The 24,014-nt window shown below is 36.2% G+C and overlaps 1 protein-coding gene across 6 annotated transcripts in view; it reads left to right on the top strand.

Annotated features, from left to right (window-relative positions):
• Positions 1-24,014, top strand: part of GABA-B-R1 (gamma-aminobutyric acid type B receptor subunit 1) — a 724,819-nt gene that overhangs the window by 286,616 nt on the left and 414,189 nt on the right. Inside the window, exon 1 of one of the 6 annotated variants that reach the window (XM_067765073.1) lies at positions 13,357-13,839. The exons of the other annotated variants lie outside the window; for them this stretch is intronic. The gene's annotated coding sequence lies outside the window, so the exon portion shown is untranslated. Of the gene's footprint in view, positions 1-13,356; positions 13,840-24,014 lie in introns of those variants that run through there. 6 annotated transcript variants of the gene reach the window in all.

The raw sequence follows: 24,014 nt of genomic DNA, 5'->3' as shown, positions 1-24,014 counted from the left end.
GATGTTTAGCTCAAGGGTGCCCAAATGGCGGACGAGGCGATACACGTGCACACCGATGGTTGCAAAGTAGTGAAAGGAGTAGGGTATGCGGTCTGTGCAGTCGCGTCATCTTTTATTTCGATAGCCAAGCAGTAATTAAAGCAATTATCGCGCAAATCACAGCATCCCAAAATATTTTGAGTATAAGCAATCCCTGCAAAGAATCGAAACAGGGAGAAGCATATATCTATATTGGGTCCCAGGGCATATGGATATGGATGGGTATGAAAAAGCGGATGAACTATCTAAAAAGGCTACAACCCTCAAAACTTGCTCCGTAAGCGTCCCAATTAGATTGAGTGAGATCAAGAGATGGCGATAGTTACACATGTTCGACCAAACGGGAAAAGCGTGAACCCAAGCGCGAGGCTGTAAAGTGATGAAGCTCATATGTAGGTCTAACAGCCTTAGACTAGCAAAGTTACTCCTAAAAAGATAGGATTATAGACTTATGACGGGTATTCTGACTGACGCACTGCCACAAGGCGTCACATACTTTTATATTAAGCTTGGTCAATGGTAGCAGATGTGGGGGGGGGGGAGGGGGGGGGGGTTTGCTAAGACTCCAGCTATTAGGAATAATAAAGCTGTTCGATATAGAAGCAGGAAGTGGCATAGGTCCCCAAAAACTTCTACATAGTATTTTCCAAGAGAACGGAGTTATTTTCTAATATCGGTCCTGTTTTTTGATAGAGTTTCTCAGTTTGGCCGTAAAAAAACGTATGTTAACACTACGAACTCATTCGGTCTATGTGACGTCCCCATTAAACGGCCAGTTCAACCTTACCTCACCTCACTATACGTCGCGTCTCTGCCGTAGGTAAATCAGTAGTTAGTGATACAAATTTCTGATTCAGAAATTTCTGTTGAATTGCCTTGTAACGCGATTATTTTTAACAGCTATTTTCTGACAGCGTACGGTGCTAAGGCAAAAAGAGCATGTACACATGTCGAAAATATTTTTCATTTACAGTTGCAGACGACTTTCGATGTAAGATAAGTATTGATTAGGTTCATACTATTTACTTAGATTCAAGAGCAATGGGCCATCTTGAAATGTGAAAATAATTTCAAGCTACGAGGAATTCGATACAAAGCTGGAATATATATCAACAAATGCTATGAACTATCCTAGATATTTATAAAAAACAAATGACAAGGCAATTTTATGTAAATCTTATTTAAAATGGGTTATGTCTTTACTCAATTGAATTTCAATTTTTGTTTAAATTGCTTGTCAAACCCAACAATTTTTCCAACATTTGATATGTTAATATGCTTTGGTATGCGTATGTGGCATTGTTGCACACATACAATCAGCTAAAATCAATTTCGCGCCAGTAAACAAAAATTCGATGAACGAAAATCATTTGCATTGAAACGCTTGAGATTTGATTTAAAATTGTGACCTCAGTTTTGCGGTTCGATACACACGCAGAAAAGTAAAAACACACAGAAGTGAGCATGTGCGTTCTTGCATGTGTACTTAGGTGTGACATAGTTATAATTTGATTTGATTCAAAAGTGACTTACTTCTTGTGGTTTATATGTTGTGCAAATAAAGGCGCATGTTTTTCTTCTCTGATAATGTTAAAATGCAAATACTACAGATTATTTTATCTGAATTGTTGTAAAAATAAATATAAATAATAAGCATATTTACACTCAAAAAGGGTTTATTTGTATGTATTCGAATGCTTTTGTGGCTACTTTTGTGCGCGTCCATTCAACAGCATCATGTGATATCACATGTGTATATTCGCATCACAACAAAAAGGGTTAAGCTACTTGTATTATTTTTGACAAAATTTATATCTATTTGTTTGCTTTGTCCGAAAGCAGTATAAAGTAAAAAGGTTGGAAATAAAAAAAATAAAGAAAAAATGTATATACTTATCGCACGCACTTCTGGTCGAGATAAGTCTAGGGTTCGTATTTTTGGATAATGCATAACAGACTCAATGGCGGTAGCTATTTTTAGACTTTCACCTTAAAAAAAAAAGGAATGAGATTTTGTATGTAAATAAATACATATATGTTGAGCTTTCAGGAAAACCGTGGCCATATTAAAATAAATGCTTTCTGGAAAGGACCGGCTCAGCAATTTACGCTAAGCAATTTAGATAACACCGCGGTCACCGTGGTGTGATGGTAGCGTGCTCCGCCTACCACATCGTATGCCCTGGGTTCGCACCCCGGGCAAAGCAACATCAAAATTTTAGAAATAAGGTTTTTAAATTGGAAGACAATTTTTCTAAGCGGGGTCGCCCCTCGGCAGTGTTTGGCAAGCGCTCCGGGTGTATTTCTGCCATGAAAACTTTCAGTGAAAACTCATCTGCCTTGCAGATGCCGTTCGGAGTCGGCATAAAACATGTAGGTCCCGTCCGGCCAATTTGTAGGGAAAATCAAGAGGAGCACGACGCAAATTGGAAGAGAAGCTCGGCCTTAGATCTCTTCGGAGGTTATCGCGCCTTACATTTATTTTATTTTTATTTTTAATTTAGACTGCAGCAGGTAGAGAAAGTGACAGTAAATTTACTATAATTATAGAATTTTTGGATTTCACTTCAATAAATTTTAGCAATCGTCATGTATTAGTAGGTCGGGGTGTAACCCTACCGAAATGGCTGGTAGGCTAATGATGCACCTGCTTACGCCCCGTTAAAACCGTGGCGGGCCTCAAGGTAAGTTCCGGCTCCGTCGCCGTTAAGTTGTTGGTGTAGGTGCGGTTGAAAATTTTCCCGCTTTGCGTCCGGTCTGGCTCTGAACGCATTACCCATAAAGTAATGCGTCAACCCTCGCGTGGCCTCCTTGCGTAGCATAGATAACCACGAGACCGCTGAAGGGCGACTACACAATCGGTTCCGGATAGCGGCCTTGAGGGGGTACTTTTTAAAATGGACACGACTAACATGAGTCCGCCAAGGATGGAGTGCGGGAGAAGAGCGTCAAATCATCTTCAGCAATACAAGACGGCTTCCGAAAATTTGTTGCTCTGCCTTGAAAAAGGCGGAGTGGATATAGTCCTTGTCCGGGAGTCGTGGCTGAGTAGTAACAGCAGTAATATTTCTGGATTAAGGACTGGAAAATTCAACACCTTGGTGTATGGGGAAGCAGGTATGCCTAGATCCTGTGTGCTTGTGAAAAATAGATTAAAGCTTTTATTCTCTCTAATTTCAGCAATGCTGACGTAACCACGGTCTGCCTCGAGCGAGGCAGTATTGAAATGTGGGTGGTCTCAGCGTAGATGCCCCATGGTGACGTAGCGGGACCACCACCTGCGATAATGGGCGAAATCACCGCTGAAGCAAAGTGGGGAGGTGTTGGCGTGATCATCGGTGCCGATGCTAATTTCCATCATAGCATCTGGGGAAGCTCGGATACCAACACTAGAGGTGAGCCTTTATTTACTTTTATTGTAGATGAGCGGCTTTTTATATGTAATAGGGGGAAAGACCGGAATTTTCTTATTGAGGTGAGGGAGATGGTCCAGGACCTCACCCTGGTTAGTAGAGAATTGTAAGGTCGGATATCTGGCTGGAGGGTTCTCAAAGAGCACTCTCTCTCTGATCACAGATATATTCAGTTCTCGGTGAAAGAAGAACGTCCCGGTAAAATATCTTTTAGGAACCCTAAAAGTACTAACTGGGACTTGTAACCTTTTGATAAAAAGCCGATAAGAAACCAATAAGAAGTTGATAACGACAATAGTTCGCTATCGATAATAAAACAATAATTTATAGGTAGAGGATGTTACCGATAAGACGCCGACGACACTCTTCTCAAAAACCCGGCAATTATATGTTTCTGCTAAAGTGACCTCGGTTGTGGTTAGACTTAATCCTTTTAGTGGTACCATGCTCCGACGACTAGAACGAAGGTCCCTGGCTCAAGTCCCTGGCAAAGCAACATGCAAAATTTAGAAATAAGTTTTCCTAAACGTGGACGCCCGTGGGCAGTTGTGTGGCAAACACTCCGAGTGTATTACTTATTTACTTATTTAATTAACGCTTAACCATTTAAACAGTTATGGGCTTCCAACAAGGCGCGCCAGTCGCAATTCTACAAACAGCTTATAAAAATTTCGAGAAGATTTTTTCCCACGCAGCAGGACCAATGCGAAAAGTAATTTGCGAAGCTTGACTTTCCTAGAATGCTTACGGCCTCTTCTTCCAGCTGTAATAATTGTCAAGTGTAAATTTTCCTTTGGCCATATTTTCTGTTAAAGGTGCTCTAATTCAGTGCTTTCATCCAGCCAATTGGTCAAGACAGTTCTGTCCAAGAGTGTTACTTTAATCTGAAACATCCACCATTTGCGTGCTACACAGCAACAAGTTCAATAGCTGCTTACATTTCTTCGCTTAAGGCAATGGATATACGACTATTAGCTACTGTCATTGAGCGGCGCCCTCTGCGACTGCTGGATCAGACAGAAAAACACTTACAATTTAAAGATTTCTAGTTTCAACAATGTGCCCCTATATATTCTTATCATAGCTGCTGAAAAATGCCGCCTAAAAGCATGCACAAATTATTCCGAAATCTTAGAGACGTTTCATTACTTAAATTATTTGAAATAAAAAATTTATACAATGACCAAAATTGAAAAGAAATAATAAAGTTACTTCTGGTCAAATTTAATTTCAAGAATCCTTTTTTTTATGAAAATAATTTGAAATATTAACTGCTCGCTAGCCAATTGCATACTTTTGGGGGTACACTGTTTACACTTAGTTGGTTCTGGATAGCAGGCTTCATCGAATCTGATTTTTATATCTCCAAGTTGGACAACGTAGATCCGTATCTTGATCTAAGCTGCTTAGCAATGCTACTAAAAAAAAAAAAAAAATGAAAACAAATGTGGGCCTAAAAGCATACACAAATTATATGTATACAATATGTTCATATTTTAAAGAAAAGACTTATACTCTAACTGAACAATGAAATATGAAGTTAACATTGGTCTAGCTTGATATCAAGGATCATTTTTTCTTTTGTTATGAAAATATACCTCGCCATGAACTGCTCTTAAGCCAATTGCATACTTTAGGGGGCATATTATATCCATTTATTTACTTTAAGTAAAAGGTTGAAGCTCATTCTTCTTATAGATTTTTTAGATATCGTTCGTAACTGTTCACAAATGTCACTGAAAAAAATATCTAAACAAATATGAAGCGCGCTTAAAAGTATGCAATTCTTTAAAGATGTCGTATCTGTTCATGATATTGTCACGGATATTAGCATCACTAAGCTATACCATCACTAAGGCGATGCTAAGGCCATGCCAAGCAGTATTTACGTTAATAATGAAATCAAGTATACACATATATAAGGCAGCCCAGAGAGATGTCACACACAGATGCATTTACTTATACGCCTATGTGCGCGCGAAAGACTGTAAACTACAAATATTCACATCAATAATTCAATCTTTATGTATCTACATAAACGAATAAATAATTGCGTCTACACATATGTACCATGTACGAATACGAGCAGCGGAGAGTCAATGCGCAAACACATGCATATATCTGAGAAGTTTGAGAGCTACTGGACTAGTAGATTCTGTAAGCGCCTAAAAGATGTATAAAATTGTGCAATTTTAGTTATAGCTGAGAAGTTTGAGAGCTCATGGACAATACTAGTACATTCTGGAAAAATGCGAACGAGGAAACCAAAGGGTATAAAAGGCAACAGATGTAGAGGCGCTGTAATTCAGTTTGAGTTGAGCAATCAATCAGTTATTGATTAGGCACGCGATCTGGCGGCCAATAGTAGAGTTTAATTTGAGTTATCAATCAGTTTGGTTATTAAGCCAGCGAGTAGCAAAGTATAAGTGTTAAAGGCCATTTTTCCATTATTCAATATTGGAGTTATTTATTCAACAGTTTAGTGATTCGAACTTAGCAGAGGATTGCAAATAAGAGGATTTGCAGCAAATTCGTTACAATATGATATATGAGCCGTTTATTTTGAAAGTGGCATAAGTCATTTCATGTCGTTTAGGTTCAGTAATAATTTGTTTGTATCTCTCCTCGCCTCCAGTTTGTTAGAGTCCAATATCCAAAAGATGCAATTCTTATTATTATTTTATAATTGTAGAACCATCTATATATGCATTCGTTCAAAAATAACAATGCATTTAAGACCATGAGTTGGAAACGACTTATGCCACTTTCAAAATAAACGGCTCATATAAAGGCATAACTTCCATTGTGGCACGTACACCTTTGATCATAATAATTTTTACTCGCAAATATGTAGTCTGACGTTGTCCTTCCTCCTGAGGGACCTATTCCCAACTGAGACTTAACTTCACTGCATCTATAATTTCTTAATAAAGTTTCATAAAACAAGTTATTCCCTTACATGTAATTTCGCCACTTATACATAAGCTATCGTTTTTTTTTACATAAATATACATTACTCAAGAAAACCTCTTTCATTTTCCGTTATACCTAATACGTGCATACAACATCCTTGAAAGTCTTAACGACTTTGTAAAATTCGTCAAAAGGGAATACTTAAATTCCTCTATAACTTTAAAAACGTTTGCGTTTAAGCCCATTTGGCGACAAGAAGCATCGACATCATACCCGGTGGCAGAAACAATATATCACAATTATGTCTTCAAATTATTTTAACAATAAGTTTTATGGATGTATGTATGGATGTATATATAGTTTATATATACATATATATATATTATATATAGTTTAAGAAGTCACAAGGGCCAATAAATAAGCATAGATTTGGAGAAAGTTACTTCTAAGAAAACATAATAGCAATTCCTCTAAATCTTACCCATTGTGGTTGCTAAGGCAGTAAACTTAAAGAGTATGTCATAAATTTGGTTGAGAAAAAACAAGAAACTTTTCACTTTCATAGTACGTAAGTATATAGAATACACATCTGTATATTTATGTACTATTTAACTAGCGCACATAATTGTAAAAAGAGTAAAGGCATTTGTAAGACATTATTACAACAGTGACAATAACAAAGTGACTAACATTTTTTATGGATGACAGTTGGCGGGTTAGACATTAACAAAAAGGAGTTTACACCAGCCTACCAAATAAATAGAAACTCTACAGCATTTCCAGTTGTAAATGACAAAGCATCAGATGTAAATGCGAGACTGCCATTTGTAAAAGAGAATAGTAAATCTTAAATGCGAAAGTGTCACATGGAAATGAAAATAGTCAATTGAAAATGAGAAAACAATAATGAAAATACGAAAGCTTTGATTGAGAATAGTCAGTTGTAGATGGGAATAGTTAATTTTAACTGCGAAATTGTCCAATGGAAATGAAAATAGTCAATTGTAAAAGCAAATGTTTCACTTTGATTTGAGAACAACAACAACAAAATGCGAAAGCCTTATTTATAATTTAGAATATTAATTGTAAATGAGGAAGCGTTAAAATTATATGCGAGAGTGCCACTTTTACTAAATGAAAATAGTCATTCCTAAACACAAAAGCGTCACATGGAAATGAGAATATTCAATTGAAAATAAGTAACCATCTCATAAAAATGTGAAAGCGTTATTTGTAATTGCGAATAGCCCATTGTAAATGAGAGTAGTAAATTGTAAATGATAACGCGACAAATGAAAATAAGATTTGTCAATGCGAAAGTGTTACTTCGATTTGAGAACAGTTACGAGTAAATGAGTAAGCGTCAAATGAATATGCGAAAGCCTTATATGATATTGAGAATAGTCAGTTGTAAATTAGGATAGTCAATTGTAAATGCTCAGTTATCATGAAAAAGCGTAAAATAAAACTGCAAAAGCCTCATTTGTTATTGGGAATACTCACTTGTGCACGACATAGCGTCAAATGTAAATGCAAGAGTGTCAGTTGTAAATGAGAATCCTTAATGCAAAGGGTCATATGGAAATGAAAATATTTAATTAGGAATGAGAAAGTATCACAAGAAAATGCAAAAGCGTGTTAGTTGTAATTGAGAATTACTTACTTACTTAATTGGCGCTTAACCGTCTAAACGGTTATGGCCGTCCGACAAGGCGCGCCAGTCGCTCCTTCGCTCCGCCAACCGGCGCCAATTGGTCACACCAAGGGAGTTTAAATCGTTTTCCACCTGGTCCTTCCAACGGAGTGGGGGCCGCCCTCTACCTCTGCTTCCATAGGCGGGTTCCGATAGAAACACTTTCTTGGCCGGAGCATCATCTTTCATTCGCATAACATGGCCTAGCCAGCGCAGCCGCTGCGTTTTAATTCGCTGGACTATGTTGATGTCTGCGTATAGCTCGTACAGCTCACCATTAAATCTTCTTCGGTACTCGCCATCGCCAACGCGTAGAGGTCCATAAATCTTTCGAAGAACTTTTCTCTCGAACACTCCCAAACCCGCTTCATCTGCTATTGTCATGGTCCATGCTTCTGCCCCATATAGCAGGACGGGTACGATAAGTGACTTGTAGAGTATGATTTTCGTTCGCCGAGAGAGGACTTTACTTTTCAATTGCCTACCTAGTCCAAAGTAGCATTTATTGGCAAGATTGATTCTTCGCTGGATTTCAGTGCTGATGTTGTTGCTAGTGTTGATGCTGGTTCCCAAATAAACGAAGTCTTTTACTATTTCGAAATTATGGCTGCCAACAGTAGCGTGGTTGCCAAGGCGCATATGCGCTGACTCTTTGCTCGATGACAGCAGGTACTTCGTTTTGTCCTCATTCACCATCAAACCCATCTTTACCGCTTCTTTTTCCAGCTTGGAGTAAGCAGAACTAACAGCGCGGCTGTTTAGGCCGATGATATCAATGTCATCAGCATATGCCAGTAATTGCACGCTTTTATACTAGAATGCAAGGCGTCATATGGAAATGAACCGTTACTGTCAACCTTTAAACCTTTCCCTCCATTTTATCCACAGATTGCTCCAAATAGTGAAGACGTTCTACTTACAACATAACGCCGGTTTGTCTACGGGATGTTAACGTGTCCCTCCAAATATGTTTTGACTCATCTCCATACAGTTTCGGTTTCTATCGGCAATAGCAAGCGGTGGCCAACGCAGAACTTCCATCAGGCTACTACTCACTCGATTCTTGAGTGCTTGAAGTTTTCCGGGCACTAATGTGTCACCAATTGAATAAAAGATGATGAGTAGGCATTTAAATTGGTCTAGAAGAAATTGTTTTATGACCTATGAGAGGTATATCCATTTTTAAAAATATTAATATTTGCTCGTGAAGTTCCATGTGTAGACATACAGGTTTACGTTTGGAAGATAATTTTTTTAAGTTAGCTAGAAGTTTGTATTAAAGTTTTATCGGTATCGGCAAACAATTTCAGATAAGAGAGCGATAACTTATGAATTTCAAATCGATTCCTCTTTGATAACGGACCAACAAGTTTTCAGTAGTTATTCGATAACTTTTCGATAGCAGATTGACACATTTTTGGTAACAAAATCGAAAATTTTTCGATAACACGCTGATAAGAACTGCTAACATTCCGATAAGAAATATACAAGTTTCCGAAAACATATTGATATCCTTTCGATTACGAACGGACTAAAAAGCGCTTTTATGAAATTTAGTACAATTAAATTTAGCTTACTAGATTTATTTTAATTTAAATTGATTTAAATTAATTAAACTTAATTTAAGTTATAAGTTAATCGGGGATTTCCCGTATTGATTTAAATGTATGGAAACATTTATTTCAAGCAATTTTTAATTTTAAAATTTATTTAATAATTTGGGAAAAATTTAAACAACGTGACATCAGGACGGACAAGGCGACAGCTGTTTCGATTATAACTTGTAAATCTCTTCAAAGCCTTTTCTCCCGGGAGTGGGAGTCGAACCCACACTCCTACGATAGTTGAAATAGTTAAAAACGCATTCAGCTACGTCATGCCTTAGTTGTTGTAAAGTTTTCCCAATTGCCTTCTTTTGCATATATTCTTCTACACAGCACATAGTTCGTATGTAAATTATGTGTTGAAGTTATGCATGTTTGTAAGGTGGTTTCAGATTATTAAATAAATTATAAAATTAAGAATTGCTTGAAATAAATATTTCCATACATATAAAGCAATACGGGCAATCCCCGATTAACTCATACGAACAGACAACATTTGGTTAATTCGTTGTAGTTCTATAAATAGAACAAATAAAAAGATGATAAAAAAATTTTAAGGACTACATTTATATAAAGGGACCAAAAAATATAAGGCAATTTTTCTTTTAATACACACATAATCTTGTTGAATTTTGACTACAAAACTTTAACAATAGCTCTAGCAAAAGAATTTTGGGATTTAAAACTATAAAGGTGGAGCGCAATTTGTCAATTTCAGGCAAACTATGTACTTGGGATTAACTAATTGATTATTTAAAATTTAAGCACGCGGCCTACCTTTATAATTTTAAATCCCAAAATTCTTTTACAAAAGCTACTGTTAAAGTTTTTAGTCAAAATTCAACAAGATTATGTGTGTATTAAAGGAAAAATTACCTTCTATTTTTTGGTCCATTTATATAAAGGTAGTCCTTAAAAATTCTTTATCATCTTTTTATTTTCACTTTTTTAGTGCTGCCTACAAAAAGGCATTTGGAATTTTGGGTTCTGACTCACGGCCCAAGTTTCAAAACTCTAGCTCACCGGGAAGTTACTTAAAAATCGATTGCAAGATTCCCCTCGTTTTTCAAGGATTTGCAGTTATCTGGACTAGTGCGCCACCTAGCGGAAATTTGTTTCATACAAGTTGTATTGTCACTGGGCCTCTAACTAGGTGCCAAGTTTCAAGTCTCTAGGTAACCGGGAAGTTAGTTAGAAATGGATTGAAAGGTTCCTAAATCAAAACTAATTCTCTTAATATCTCGATTCATGCGCCACCTAGCGAAATTTTTTGATAAAATGTTGCACTGTCACCGGGTTCTGACTCACGGCCCAAGTTTCAGGTCTCTAGCTCACCGGTAAGTTACTCAAAAATCGATCGCAAGATTACCCTCGGTTTTCAGGGATTTGTAGTTATCTCAATTAGCACGGCACCTATAGATTGTATTGTCACCAAGCCCCGAACTGTGTGCCAAGTTTCAAGTCTCTAGATCATCGCGAAGTTAGTTAAAAATGGATTGAAATATTCCCAAATCAAAATTAATTTTCTTAATATCTAGATCCATGCGCCACCTAGCGAAACTTTTTTGATGAAATATTGCATTGTCACCGGGTTCTGACTCACGACCTAAGTTTCAGGTCTCTAGATCCATGCGCCACCTAGCGAAACTTTTTTGATGAAATATTGCATTGTCACCAGGTTCTGACTCACGACCTAAGTTTCAGGTCTCTAGCCCACCGGGAACTTACCTAAAAATCGATCGCAAGATTCCCTTCGTTTGTTTTCAGGGATGTTCAGGGTTTTTCGTTTATCTCGATTCGTCTGCCACCTGGCGGCATTTTGTTTTCCACGAATTGTAGTGCCATCGACTCGCAAACTATGTGCTAATTTACAAGTTTCTAGGTAACCGGAAAGTTAGTTAAAAATGGATTGAAAGATTTCCAAATCAAAATTAATTTTCTTAATATCTCGATCTATGCGCCACCTAGCGAAATTTGTTGATAAAATATTGCATTTTCACTGGGTTCTGACTCACGGCTCAAGCTTCAGGTCTCTAGCCCACCGGGAAGTTACTTAAAAATCGATCGCAAGATTCCCCTCGTTTTTCAAGGATTTGTAGTTATCTCACTTATCGCGCCACCTAGCGGAATTTTGTTTTCTGTAGATTGTGTTGTCACCAAGCCTCGAACTGTGCGCCAAGTTTCAAGTCTCTAGGTCACCGGTAATTTAGTTAAAAATGGATTGAAAAATTCCCATATCAAAACTAATTTTCTTAATATCTCGATCCATGCGCCACCTAACGATTTTTTTTTATCCAATATATTGCATTGTCAACGGGTTCTGACTCACGGCCCAAGTTTCTGGTCTCTAGCTCACCGGGTAGTTACTTAAAAATCGATCGCAAGATTCCCTGCGTTTTTTCAGGGATTTTCGTTTATCTCGGTTCGTCTGCCACCTGGCTGCATTTTGTTTTCCATGAATTGTGGTGCCATCGACTCGCAAACTATATACTAAGTTTCAAGTCTCTGGATCACTGAGAAGTTAGTTAAAAGTCGATCGCAAAATTTCCATTTTAAAATTAATTTTCTGTATATCTCGATCCGTGTCTCCCAGATCTGAACTATGTTCTGAGTATCAAGTGCTTAGCTCAACGGGAAGTTGCCGAAAAAGACTTTTCCGTGGGTCAAAAATTCTTATGGAAATGAGGGGACAAACATGAAAGCGACTTAATATAAAGGTAATACAAAACTAGCAACAATACCAAGTTTCTCTGAAACCCCTTACAAACATGCATAACTTCAACACATAATTTACATACGAACTATGTGCTGTGTAGAAGAATATATGCAAAATAAGGCAATTGGGAAAAACTTTACAACAACTAAGGCATGACGTAACTGAATGCGTTTGTAACCATTTCAACTATCGTAGGAGTGCGGGTTCGACTCCCACTCCCGGGAGAAAAGGCTTTGAAGAGATTTACAAGTTATAATCGAAACAGCTGTCACCTTGTCCGCCCTGATGTCACGTTGTTTAAATTTTTCACAAATTATTAATTTAATTTAATTTAATTTAGTTGAATTTAATCTAATTTTATTTTATTTTATTTTACTTTATTTTAGAAATTTTTTTGTTTTAAAATAAGTTTTATTTATTGTTATATTATATTTTATTTTATTTCATTTTATTTTGTTTTATTTTATTTTATTTCTTTTTTTTATTTTATTTCTTTTTTTTTTTTATTTTATTTTCTTTTATTTTATTTTGTATTTTATTTTGTTTTATTTTGTTTATTTCTTTTATTTTTTTATTTTATTTTATTTCATTTCATTTTATTTCATTTTATTTCAATTTATTTTGTTTTATATTATTTTATTTTATTTCTTTTTATTTATTTTATTTTATTTTATTTTATTTTATTTCCCTTTATAATATTTTATATTAATATTACAACCAACAAAACTCTAATAAGAAACAGATTTCAACATGAATCCACTTACATACGTCACCAAGTGCTTGTTTTTGTAAAATCATATATTTGCTCATGTTTGATCTGGTTCTTTGCTTCCAACAAAACTGCAGTTTATACATCTCGTGCATTTGCATGCTCAATTGTGTATATGCTCAGAGAATTTGATATATATGTGACGTGTTTGGCTAGAGTTGCTGGTTTGCTTTTAGTTCGTGTTTATTGTGACGAGTTGATGAACGACATGTTAAGATTGTGCATTGTGAAGTAAAAATGTTTATCAATTATTTGCATATTAAAATTAATTTAAAAAGAAGACATAAATAATTAAATAAAATGTTAATTTCAACGATATTTGAAAAAAAAAATAAAAATTAAATTTAATGGAAATGTGAAAAGTGGGTAAAGAAAAAAATGTTATGCGCAGCAAAGTTAAAAAACGAATTGCTCTGAAATTGAAAGCTTGCATAGCAAATTTAAGAAAATTGTAACCTGGGTGTTGTTGCATTTTTGTGTGATGGTATGTGAAGAAAATATTTTACAAGAAAATTATTAATGGTTTCAGTGAATGTATTGCTCGGTCCTTGTGGTAAAAAATAATTTGTAAAAAAAAAGTAAAGTGAATTAAAAAAAATTATTAATTGAACCTGTTTTACAAATAAAAAAAGTTATATTCGAGTTAAAAACTATTTTTACTTATTTGCTGTAAAAAAAGCGTTTGATTAAAGGTAAGAGGTAAATACTAAATTTTAATAAGTTAATTTGTTTATACATATGTGTGGTTTAATCTGATATTTTTTTTTGTTTATTAAATGTTTTTTTACTCAATAGTCTCTTTATTTATTTTTTTTGTGTGTGTTAGAAATTTGACTATATTAATTTTAAATAATGTATGTACGTATTATACACATGCAGGTATTGCAAACGTGTTAGCTCTTGTTTGCAAATACTTTTTAACAAAAGCTCACCCAGGGGTTGAAGTAAACGCAATACAGAAGTGACATTACTAGAAACAATAAGCTTCGGGTTTTTTGATAAGAGCTTCGTGTGGTTCTTATCGGGATCAAACGATACCGACAAGCTATTGTTTTATCACCGGTTAGGTATTGATAGCGATTTATTATCTTCGAGGTATCGATTTTTTATCGGCTTACTGCTCATTTGATATAAGCTGGTCGTTGTCTTCTTATTTGTTTCTCAAGGGCTTGCTGTCAAAGTTATGTGAAAAGCCGGCGGTAAAAAGTGTATTAATTTTAAGAGTGCATTAAAGCGAAACTTGTATACATATCCGTAAAAGTGCGGTAAAAAATGAAACGGCAGTAAAAGCTGGATTTATAATTTTTTTTCATTAGACTAATGCATAAGAAACAGAATTAAATTTGGAACAATTTCAGGATGACTTCGGGTTTATTTTAGGCATCATTGCGGGAAAACTACAAAGTCATTTCGAGACTGTTTCGTTCCAATTTTGGGAAAGTTGGAGCATCCTTTCGGATACACTTCGGGAGTTCTTTAGATATCATTTCCGAATAACTTCAGGATAATTTCAAGATCATTTGGAAACGATTTCGGGACAGTTTCGGGACAGTTTCGGGATCACTTCACAATCATTCCGATTGGGAACAGTTTCAGGATAATTTTGAGATTATTTTATAATCCTGTAACTGCCCTGAAATTGTTACGAATTGGTTCCGAAGTAGTTTCGAAATGATTCCAAAAACCGTTCCAAAGTACATATACTCGAAAAGATGCTTCAAATGTTACTAAATGATACTTTCCTAAACAATCTAAAAACGGTTCTGTAGCTTTCTCGAAACGATGCCAAAAATAATTCCGAAGTGATCCTGAAATTGTTCCAAATTGAATGATCCGGTACGTGTGCTTTTTAAGGAAAAAACGATAAGTCCATGTTTTATGGGAAAAATTTAAAAGTCCAGCTTTTACTGCCGTTTTAATTGTTCCACTTTTTACGGTTATATTTATAAGTATCGCTTTTACTTACTCTTAAAATATACTTTTTATCTCCAGCTTTTCGTATGTGTGTCATGGATTTTATATTGTGTTTCATAAAACCCATAAGTCGACCTTAATAAATCGATAACATGCCGATAGCAAATTCATAACACTTCGATAAGAAATATATAACTTTTCGATAACAAATCGATACATATTTGATACCAGTAGCGATAACTTTTTGATAACAGTTCGATAGCTTATCGATTAAAAACAGAAAACTTTTCGATAAATACTCATCGCTTACATTTTCATCAATTAAAAATAAATACTACTTCGATAAAATATCGATAACTCCTCTATGCACGTCGGAAACAACTAAAACAAAAAAAAAACAAAAAAATAAATATACAATAAGAAATGCACAACACTCCCTTAACCACGCAATAACAAACCGATAACTTATCGATAATAAACATTTATTAAACTGTCTCCCTCACGCTTCCACTGACTAAATAGCTTTAAAAGGGGCCACTTTCGCAGTTCGATTTTGGATTTCAACTGGGAAGCGTCAGCTATCCACAGCTCAGCTAAAAAAATATTTATAGGCTTGGTTTGGTTGAGCTGGAAACAAAAAAAAAAGGATGGAGGTATGGCTTGACGATCCCCTGTTTGTTAACATGGGAGTTTGGGATGGGCAGAGCATCCTTGGGCCTGTCTTAAGGATAGCTTTTGCCCTCCCAACAAGAAGTGATAAATAGTTTTGAAATACATATTAGTGATGTTGTGCCTGGCGTGGTGCCATTTAAAAACCAAAAAATTAACATTGTTACGAGAAATAACGGAATTTAAATATTCTTGATTAACGGAGCTACTGTAAATAACGGAAGAATATGTGAAATGAAACAGCAATCTAGAAATACCATTTGATTTGGTGCATGGCGCTGTGGTCATAGAACCCTGCCATTAATCCCAAATCCCAAAAAGGGGTAATTTTTTGCATTTGTAAAATTTAAGACACCCTGTGTGATCGCCAAGTTCTCTGTAAATAAAACAATCGCATTACTGAGAAACTTTTTTCAACTACATATGCATACCTACGACCACAAATTTGCTCTGCATATTAAAAAGTTGATTGGCTGCCGCTTTTTGTATAATTTAATCAAGCAACCATATTTGATGTCATCCGATTATGAATCATTGCCTAAGGTTTGCATAAATCACACAATGCGATTATGTTAAAAGCAAGAATATTGAATACAATGCCGCCGATATCACCGCTACTCCGTGATTTCACTTTATTCACAAAAATTTGTTGTTGCCAAAAAAGGTTTCACAAATATTAGCTTGACATTCAATGGCAATTCAAGAGCTTTTATTTACCGCCCACTGTCGTTCGTAGAACTTTTTCGTTTATTTGTTTTGTTTGCCAGCTTTTGGAGTTGAAAAACGAGTTATTGTGGTTTCGCTACTCAATATCAAAAATACCAGCAAAGTTAGTAACTATGAATATGTAAGTATGTATGTAAACTAACTTGTAAGTATGCAAATGTTTACGTTTGCTTAAGTGCCTAAGTCGTTGTTGGTGCTTTGAGTCACCCAGTCAATTTACTGAGGCGTACAACTTTCAAGGTTAAACCTTCAAATTTATTGCTAACAATTGCCATTGACAATGGAGTTTCCATAATAAGCGCTATTGTTATAAAGGAAATGTTGTTATTGCTACGATAAATACAAACACATATATGTATATATATTTATATATATATATTTTCAAGTTAAGCTTGCAATTTTTCCAATTTCATCGAGAACAGTGCCAATGCTATGACTAAATTGAGCTCTACGAATATTTCAAGATTTTATTGAATCTCGAAATTGTTAATTGGATTCTAGAAGATATCTTAAACTCTACATATAATGCAGCGGCTAATTTGAATGTTGAGGAGCTCGCAGATTTACGAGTATTTCGAAATTTGCGAATCTGAAAAGAAGCCATGCTATCTCGATTCTTGTAATCGCTACTTATATATACGTATAACAATGCCAATGCAGTGACTCAATTGCGCTCTACGAGTAGCCTCCGATTAAAGAAACATCATGATAAGGCTTGCCCCAAGCGATGAGTCAAACACTTTGCGAAATGTTAAGCTTACATATGCGGAAAAAACACTGCCACTCAGATTGGGATATCACCAAGATAACGATATAAAACATGCTTCTCGGTTGGTATCTTAGTGGTTCAGAAATGGAATTGTCACATGTATGCAATGGTCAAGTCAATCTCTTGACTTCAACCCGATTGAGAACTTGTGAAGTGACCTTAGAAGAAGGCTGGCGTCCCTTTCATTTCAAAAGCGAGTTATTTTTGCAGAAGACGAAGAATTGTGATGGGATAGCACTCCATTGGAAACCAAACCAAAAATTAATTAAAGTCGTGACCAATGGAAAAGTCAAAGTCATACAAAATATGAAGAAGATACCGGTGATTAAGAAAACAGTGGAGTAAGAAATAATATTTCAATGATGTACTTTGTTTTTTAAGAAAAGTTTCACACACCTGTTATTTTTTCCATGACTGGAGCTCCCTATTTTTTAGGTGTGCGATATGAAGTCTCCGTGTGGGGATTATAGAGAATTTAATTTCAGAGCAAGCAGCATAAAGGCAGCTTCTTTTTACTTAACTCATTCTTGGTCTTATGCAGAATTGTGTAATCGGAACGGTAAGAGATTTATCAGTATTAAATCCAATAAATTCGTTGAGTTTATGGTTCTTTACTTCCCACAATAAGCCTGATACAATTTCTATATACTGTGATCCTGTAAAAAAATTATAAATTAAGCTTTTCTGCCGTTTTATTTTTTGTCGCACTTTTACTGATATGTTTATAAGTTTCTCTTTTATTCACAATTAAAATAAATACACTTTTTTCTGTCGAAATTTCATCTGGTAGCTAGCCGTTTCCCAGCGCTTCGCTATTTTTCAGCTGGGATATCATCTTAAATTGATCAAATTCATGTAGTAGAACGTAATGGTCAGTTTAAGGAAAATCAGCTTCTAAAGGTCTTCACCAACCGCCAGATTTTTTCGTAGAAGTTTCTTGGCAAACTTTCTAAGATTTAAATCCTCATTTAATTCGGCCCAGCATTTTTTACTGTTAAGTAGACATCTCTTTTTCCTTTTCTTGCTAAGACATTGTTATCATAAACCATGCCTTGGTGCCCCCGTTTGCAGCGTGGCTCCATATACAGTGTCTTGCCGAGAAAGGGCGACATTTAAAATTTAGTGTACTACCCACATCTGTGCTGAGATATAGCGTTTTCGAAACTTCAACCTTGATAGGGTGATATTCAATTCAGCAGTCGATATATAAATATTAATTGCCGTACGTTAGTCTCAAAACGGCGCGAACGACTTTGATTTTTTCCGTTATGGTGGAAGTGAGAGTAGGAGTGATAAAGGGAGGTGAAGGGAGAGTTGGAGTGAGATTCATAGTAAGAGTGGGAGTAATAGGAAGATGGAGAGTGAGAATGAAAATACTAGTCCGATTGAGAGTGGGAGTGAAAGCAGCAAGGGGGAGCGGAGACTAACGTAGGCCAATGTGGCCTGTTTTAATACCAGGAAGGGCCCTTGTTCCCCTTCTGTAGAATATGGTTCACACACCGATAAAGCTAAGCTAGTACGTTTGCCTAATGTAGCGCAGAATTTCGTTTATATTTGCGGATTCTAGGTCCGCAATGCCCTCATAGATGTGTTTATAGCGACATAGGGACCTGGTCTTCGACAGGGCGGTATAATGGCATAGTTAATGCTCTACACTTTCTATCACTTCCTTGTCTCTGCAGCTGCGGCAAGTTGTTTCCACTACTGCAAGTTTAGGGTATTTGACTTTAAGAACGGGGTTCGCCAGGCAATTCCTGGCATACTGGTCCGACGCTTTTTTATAAATTTCTCTAAGTACCTCTTTGTGGTTTGCTTCTACATACGGCTGAGTTCTCAGGTGCCGTTTTCCTTAAAATGATTGCGGCAATGACTTATTTAGTCGCTGAGAGACGGGGCCGCCTCATTCAGATGTCTGTTAAGGTGCCCAGGCTTCTGGATATTCCGTACACAATAATTGTTCAGCAATTCACTCACTGTGTAGATTATGTTGAAATTAAAAAACCTTTTCTAATACGATTAGTAGCTTTTATGAAATACCTCGAATATTTCATTTCTATTATATAATTAGAGCAAATAAATATTTTTAACAAATTTGAGCTACCTCATTAAATTGCACATTAATTACCCATCATGATGCGATTAATAAAAGTTTGCAAATATTTACAATACACTATTTTATATATATATATAGATGTATATGTATGTAATCAATGCAGCATTGTTCAGATACGCGCCTTTCAAATTAAAATTAACAATGTCTGTGTTGTGTTTATTCAATATTAATGAGAAAACGTGGAAATAATTTTTCATGGCAGAAATACACCCGGAGCCTTGCCAAACACTGCCGAGGGGCGACCCCGCTTAGAAAAATTTTCTTCTAATTGAAAAACCTTATTTCTAAAATTTTGATGTTGCTTTGTCCGGGGTGTGAATCCAGGGCATACGGTGTGGTAGGCGGAGCACGCTACCACCACACCACGGTGGCCTCTTACTTTTTATAAATGGCCATGAATGATGAGTTCTGAGCTACGTGTCATAATGTCTGACACGCAGCAACAAATGCTGATGATACCGTTAAAGATACAACGTGTGTGCAAGGATAACAAGAACAAGAATAATTGTTTACGACACTACTTACTCAATCGTGAAATTATTATACCTTTCCTGAACATGAAATGGTATATTAACTTTGGTCCGATGTTTGTAACGTTGAGAAATATAGAAGATATACTCACCATTAAGTATAACGATTTGATCAGGGCGACGAACTGAGTTGATAGAGCCATGTCCGTCTGTCCGTCCGTCTGTCTGTTTGAATGCAAACTAGTCCCTCAAGTTTTCAGATATCTCAATGAAATTTCGCAAAACGATGTATTTTTGTATTATATTAGACGTTTGTCGGATCCGGTAGGATCGGACCAGTATAACATATATCTCCCATACAACCGATCGTTCAGATAAGACGATTTTGGTCATTCCTGCCGCAATTTAGAAAGTATAAACGTGAAACTCGGTGGTATATATTCTACTATATCATAGAAGATTTCATGAAAAAATCATTTCGATCGGAGCTATATATAATATATATCCCATACATCAGATCGTTCAGATAGAAAGATTTTTGGCCACTTCTCCCTTAGTTTCCAATATAAAAACGTTAAACTTGGTGATATTTATTCTAATACTAGCAGACCCGGCAGACGTTGTTCTGCCCTAAATTTGTATATCTGCATACATTTTAATAAGCTTTTTCCGTCTAGCTCTCCCTCGCCCCTCTACACTTTTTCCTAATCTTTGTATTCACTCCTCCGTCCGTATTTTTCGCTTCATCTATCTCCATCTTCGTCTCATTCTATCTCTTTCTCAGTCTCCTTCTCTCTTTTATCTTCTCTCAAGTTTTTCTCATTCTTCTTCATATCTTATTGCCAGTCCCAGACGGTGGTATGTATTTTGTTTCAGTCCCATTCCGAGTCTCAGTCCCAGTCTCACTCCGAGTCTCAGTCTCAGTCCTAGTCCTAATCCAAATCCCAGTCCGTCTCTGGTCTACTTCCCGGAAAAAAGCATCGGAAATACTAATATAGGCAAATTTATATACCAAATTCAGGCAAATCGAATAGGGCGTATGTAAATAGGTATGTATGTATTATTAATTCATGTCTTTATTTCGGCTTCGCATTTATATTTATCAGTTTTGCTAGGTTGATGCGGCTAAATCGAATATCGAAATGAAAATTACTTAAAAGCTCTCAGCAACAGCTTTCATTTGATATCCAAAATACACACACATTCTAGGGGTACCCGGGTCCACGTTTTGGCCTATATCTCGAGACCCTAGTCACCAATAGGTATGAAAACTAACCTGTACTAAAGCACTCATCAACAGCTTTCATTTGATATCCATATTGTATAAACACATTCTAGGGGCGCCCGGGTCCACTTTTTGTCCTACTTCTCGAGACCCTAGTCACCAATATGTATCCTGGTCCACTTCCCGGAAGAATAATTATCCGACATTTTATTCTAGATATAACGCTACCTACATACCAAATTTCAGGCAAATCGAGCCATATATACGGCAGTTTAGAATGAATCGGTCCCTGGTCCACTTCCCGAAAAAAAACTTTTCACAAACACTCTCCGGGTTCCTATTAAGTTATCCTAAAAATTTCATGGCAATCTTTCTATCCGTTCTCGAGTTATGGAGTGACAATCAAAATGTACACTTCTTTTTATACTCAGTTGAGCAGAGCTCACAGAGTATATTAAGTTTGATTGGATAACGGTTGGTTGTACATATATAAAGGAATCGAGATAGATATAGACTTCCATATATCAAAATAATCAGGATCAAAAAAAAATTTGATTGAGCCATGTCCGTCCGTCCGTCCGTCCGTCCGTCCGTCCGTCCGTTAACACGATAACTTGAGTAAATTTTGAGGTATCTTGATGAAATTTGGTATGTAGGTTCCTGAGCACTCATCTCAGATCGCTATTTAAAATGAACGATATCGGACTATAACCACGCCCACTTTTTCGATATCGAAAATTTCGAAAAATCGAAAAAGTGCGATAATTCATTACAAAAGACAGATAAAGCGACGAAACTTGGTAGCTGAGTTGAACTTATGACGCAAAATATAAAATTAGTAAAATTTTGGACAATGGGCGTGGCACCGCCCACTTTTTAAAGAAGGTAATTTAAAACTTTTGCAAGCTGTAATTTGGCAGTCGTTGAAGATATCATGATGTAATTTGGCAGGAACGTTACCCTTATTACTGTATGTACGCTTAATAAAAATTAGCAAAATCGGAGAAGGACCACGCCCACTTTTAAAAAAAAAATTTTTTTAAAGTAAAATTTTAACAAAAAATTTAATATCTTTACAGTATATAAGTAAATTATGTCAAGATTCAACTCCAGTAATGATATGGTGCAACAAAATACAAAAATAAAAGAAAATTTAAAAATGGGCGTGGCTCCGCCCTTTTTCATTTAATTTGTCTAGGATACTTTTAATGCCATAAATCGAACAAAAATTAACCAATCCTTTTGAAATTTGGTAGGGGCATAGATTTTATGGCTTTAACTGTTTTCTGTGAAAATGGGCGAAATCGGTTGATGCCACGCCCAGTTTTTATACACAGTCGTCCGTCTGTCCTTCCGCATGGCCGTTAACACGATAACTTGAGCAAAAATCGATATATCTTTACTAAACTCAGTTAACGTACTTATCTGAACCCACTTTACCTTGGTATGAAAAATGAACGATATCGGACTATGACCACGCCCACTTTTTCGATATCGAAAATTGCGAAAAATGAAAAAAATGCCATAATTCTATACCAAATACGAAAAAAGGGGTGAAACATGGTAAGGTAATTGGATTGTTTTATTGACGCGAAATATAACTTTAGAAAAAACTTTATAAAATGGTTGTGACACCTACCATATTAAGTAGAAGAAAATGAAAAAGTTCTGCAGGGCGAAATAAAACACCCTTAAAATCTTGCCAGGTATTACATATATAAATAAATTAGCGGTATCCAACCGATAATGTTCTGGGTCACCCTAGTCCACATTTTGGTCGATATCTGGAAAACGCCTTCACATATACAACTACCACCACTCCCTTTTAAAACTCTCATTAATACCTTTATTTGATACCCATATCGTACAAACTCATTCTAGAGTCACCCCTGGTCCACCTTTATGGCGATATCTCGAAAAGGCGTCCACCTATAGAACTATGCCCTACACCCTTTTAAAATACTCATTAACACCTTTCTTTTGATACCCATATTGTACAAACAAATTCTAGGGTCACCCCTGCTCCACCTTTATGGCGATATTTCGAAACGGCGTCCACCTATGGAACTAAGGAATACTCCCTTTTAAAATACTCATTATCACCTTTCTTTTGATGCCCATATTGTACAAACAAATTCTAGGGTCACCCCTGGTCCACCTTTATGGCGATATCTCGAAAATGCGACCACCTATACAACAACCACCACTCCCTTTAAAAACCCTCATTAATACCTTTAATTTGATACCCATATCGTACAAACACATTCTAGAGTCACCCCTGGTCCACCTTTGTGGCGATATTCCGAAAAGGTGTCCACCTATAGAACTAAGCCCCACACCCTTTTAAAATACTCATTAACACCTTTCTTTTGATACCCATATTGTACAAACAAATTCTAGGGTCACCCCTGGTCCACCTTTATGGCGATATCTCGAAACGGCGTCCACCTATGGAACTAAGGATTACTCCCTTTTAAAATACTCATTAACACCTTTCTTTTGATACCCATATTGTACAAACAAATTCTAGGGTCACCCCTGGTCCACCTTTATGGAGATATCTCGAAACGGCGTCCACCTATGGAACTAAGGATTACTCCCTTTTAAAATACTCATTAATACCTTTAATTTGATATCCATATCGTACAAACGCATTCTAGAGTCACCCCTGGTCCACCTTTATGGCGATATTTCGAAAAGGCGACCACCTATACAACAACCACCACTCCCTTTTAAAATCCTCATTAATACCTTTAATTTGATATCCATATCGTACAAACACATTCTAGAGTCACCCCTGGTCCACTTTTATGGCGATATTTCGAAACGGCATCCACCTATAGAACTAAGGCCCACTCCCTTTTAAAATACTCATTAACACCTTTCTTTTGATACCCATATTGTACAAACAAATTCTAGGGTCACCCCTGGTCCACCTTTATGGCGATATCTCGAAACGGCGTCCACCTATGGAAATAAGG

The sequence above is a fragment of the Eurosta solidaginis genome, chromosome 2, assembly GCF_040869045.1.
Source record: "Eurosta solidaginis isolate ZX-2024a chromosome 2, ASM4086904v1, whole genome shotgun sequence".
NCBI classification, from domain to species: Eukaryota; Metazoa; Arthropoda; class Insecta; order Diptera; family Tephritidae; genus Eurosta; species Eurosta solidaginis.
This window is presented reverse-complemented; position numbering and strand designations above follow the sequence as displayed.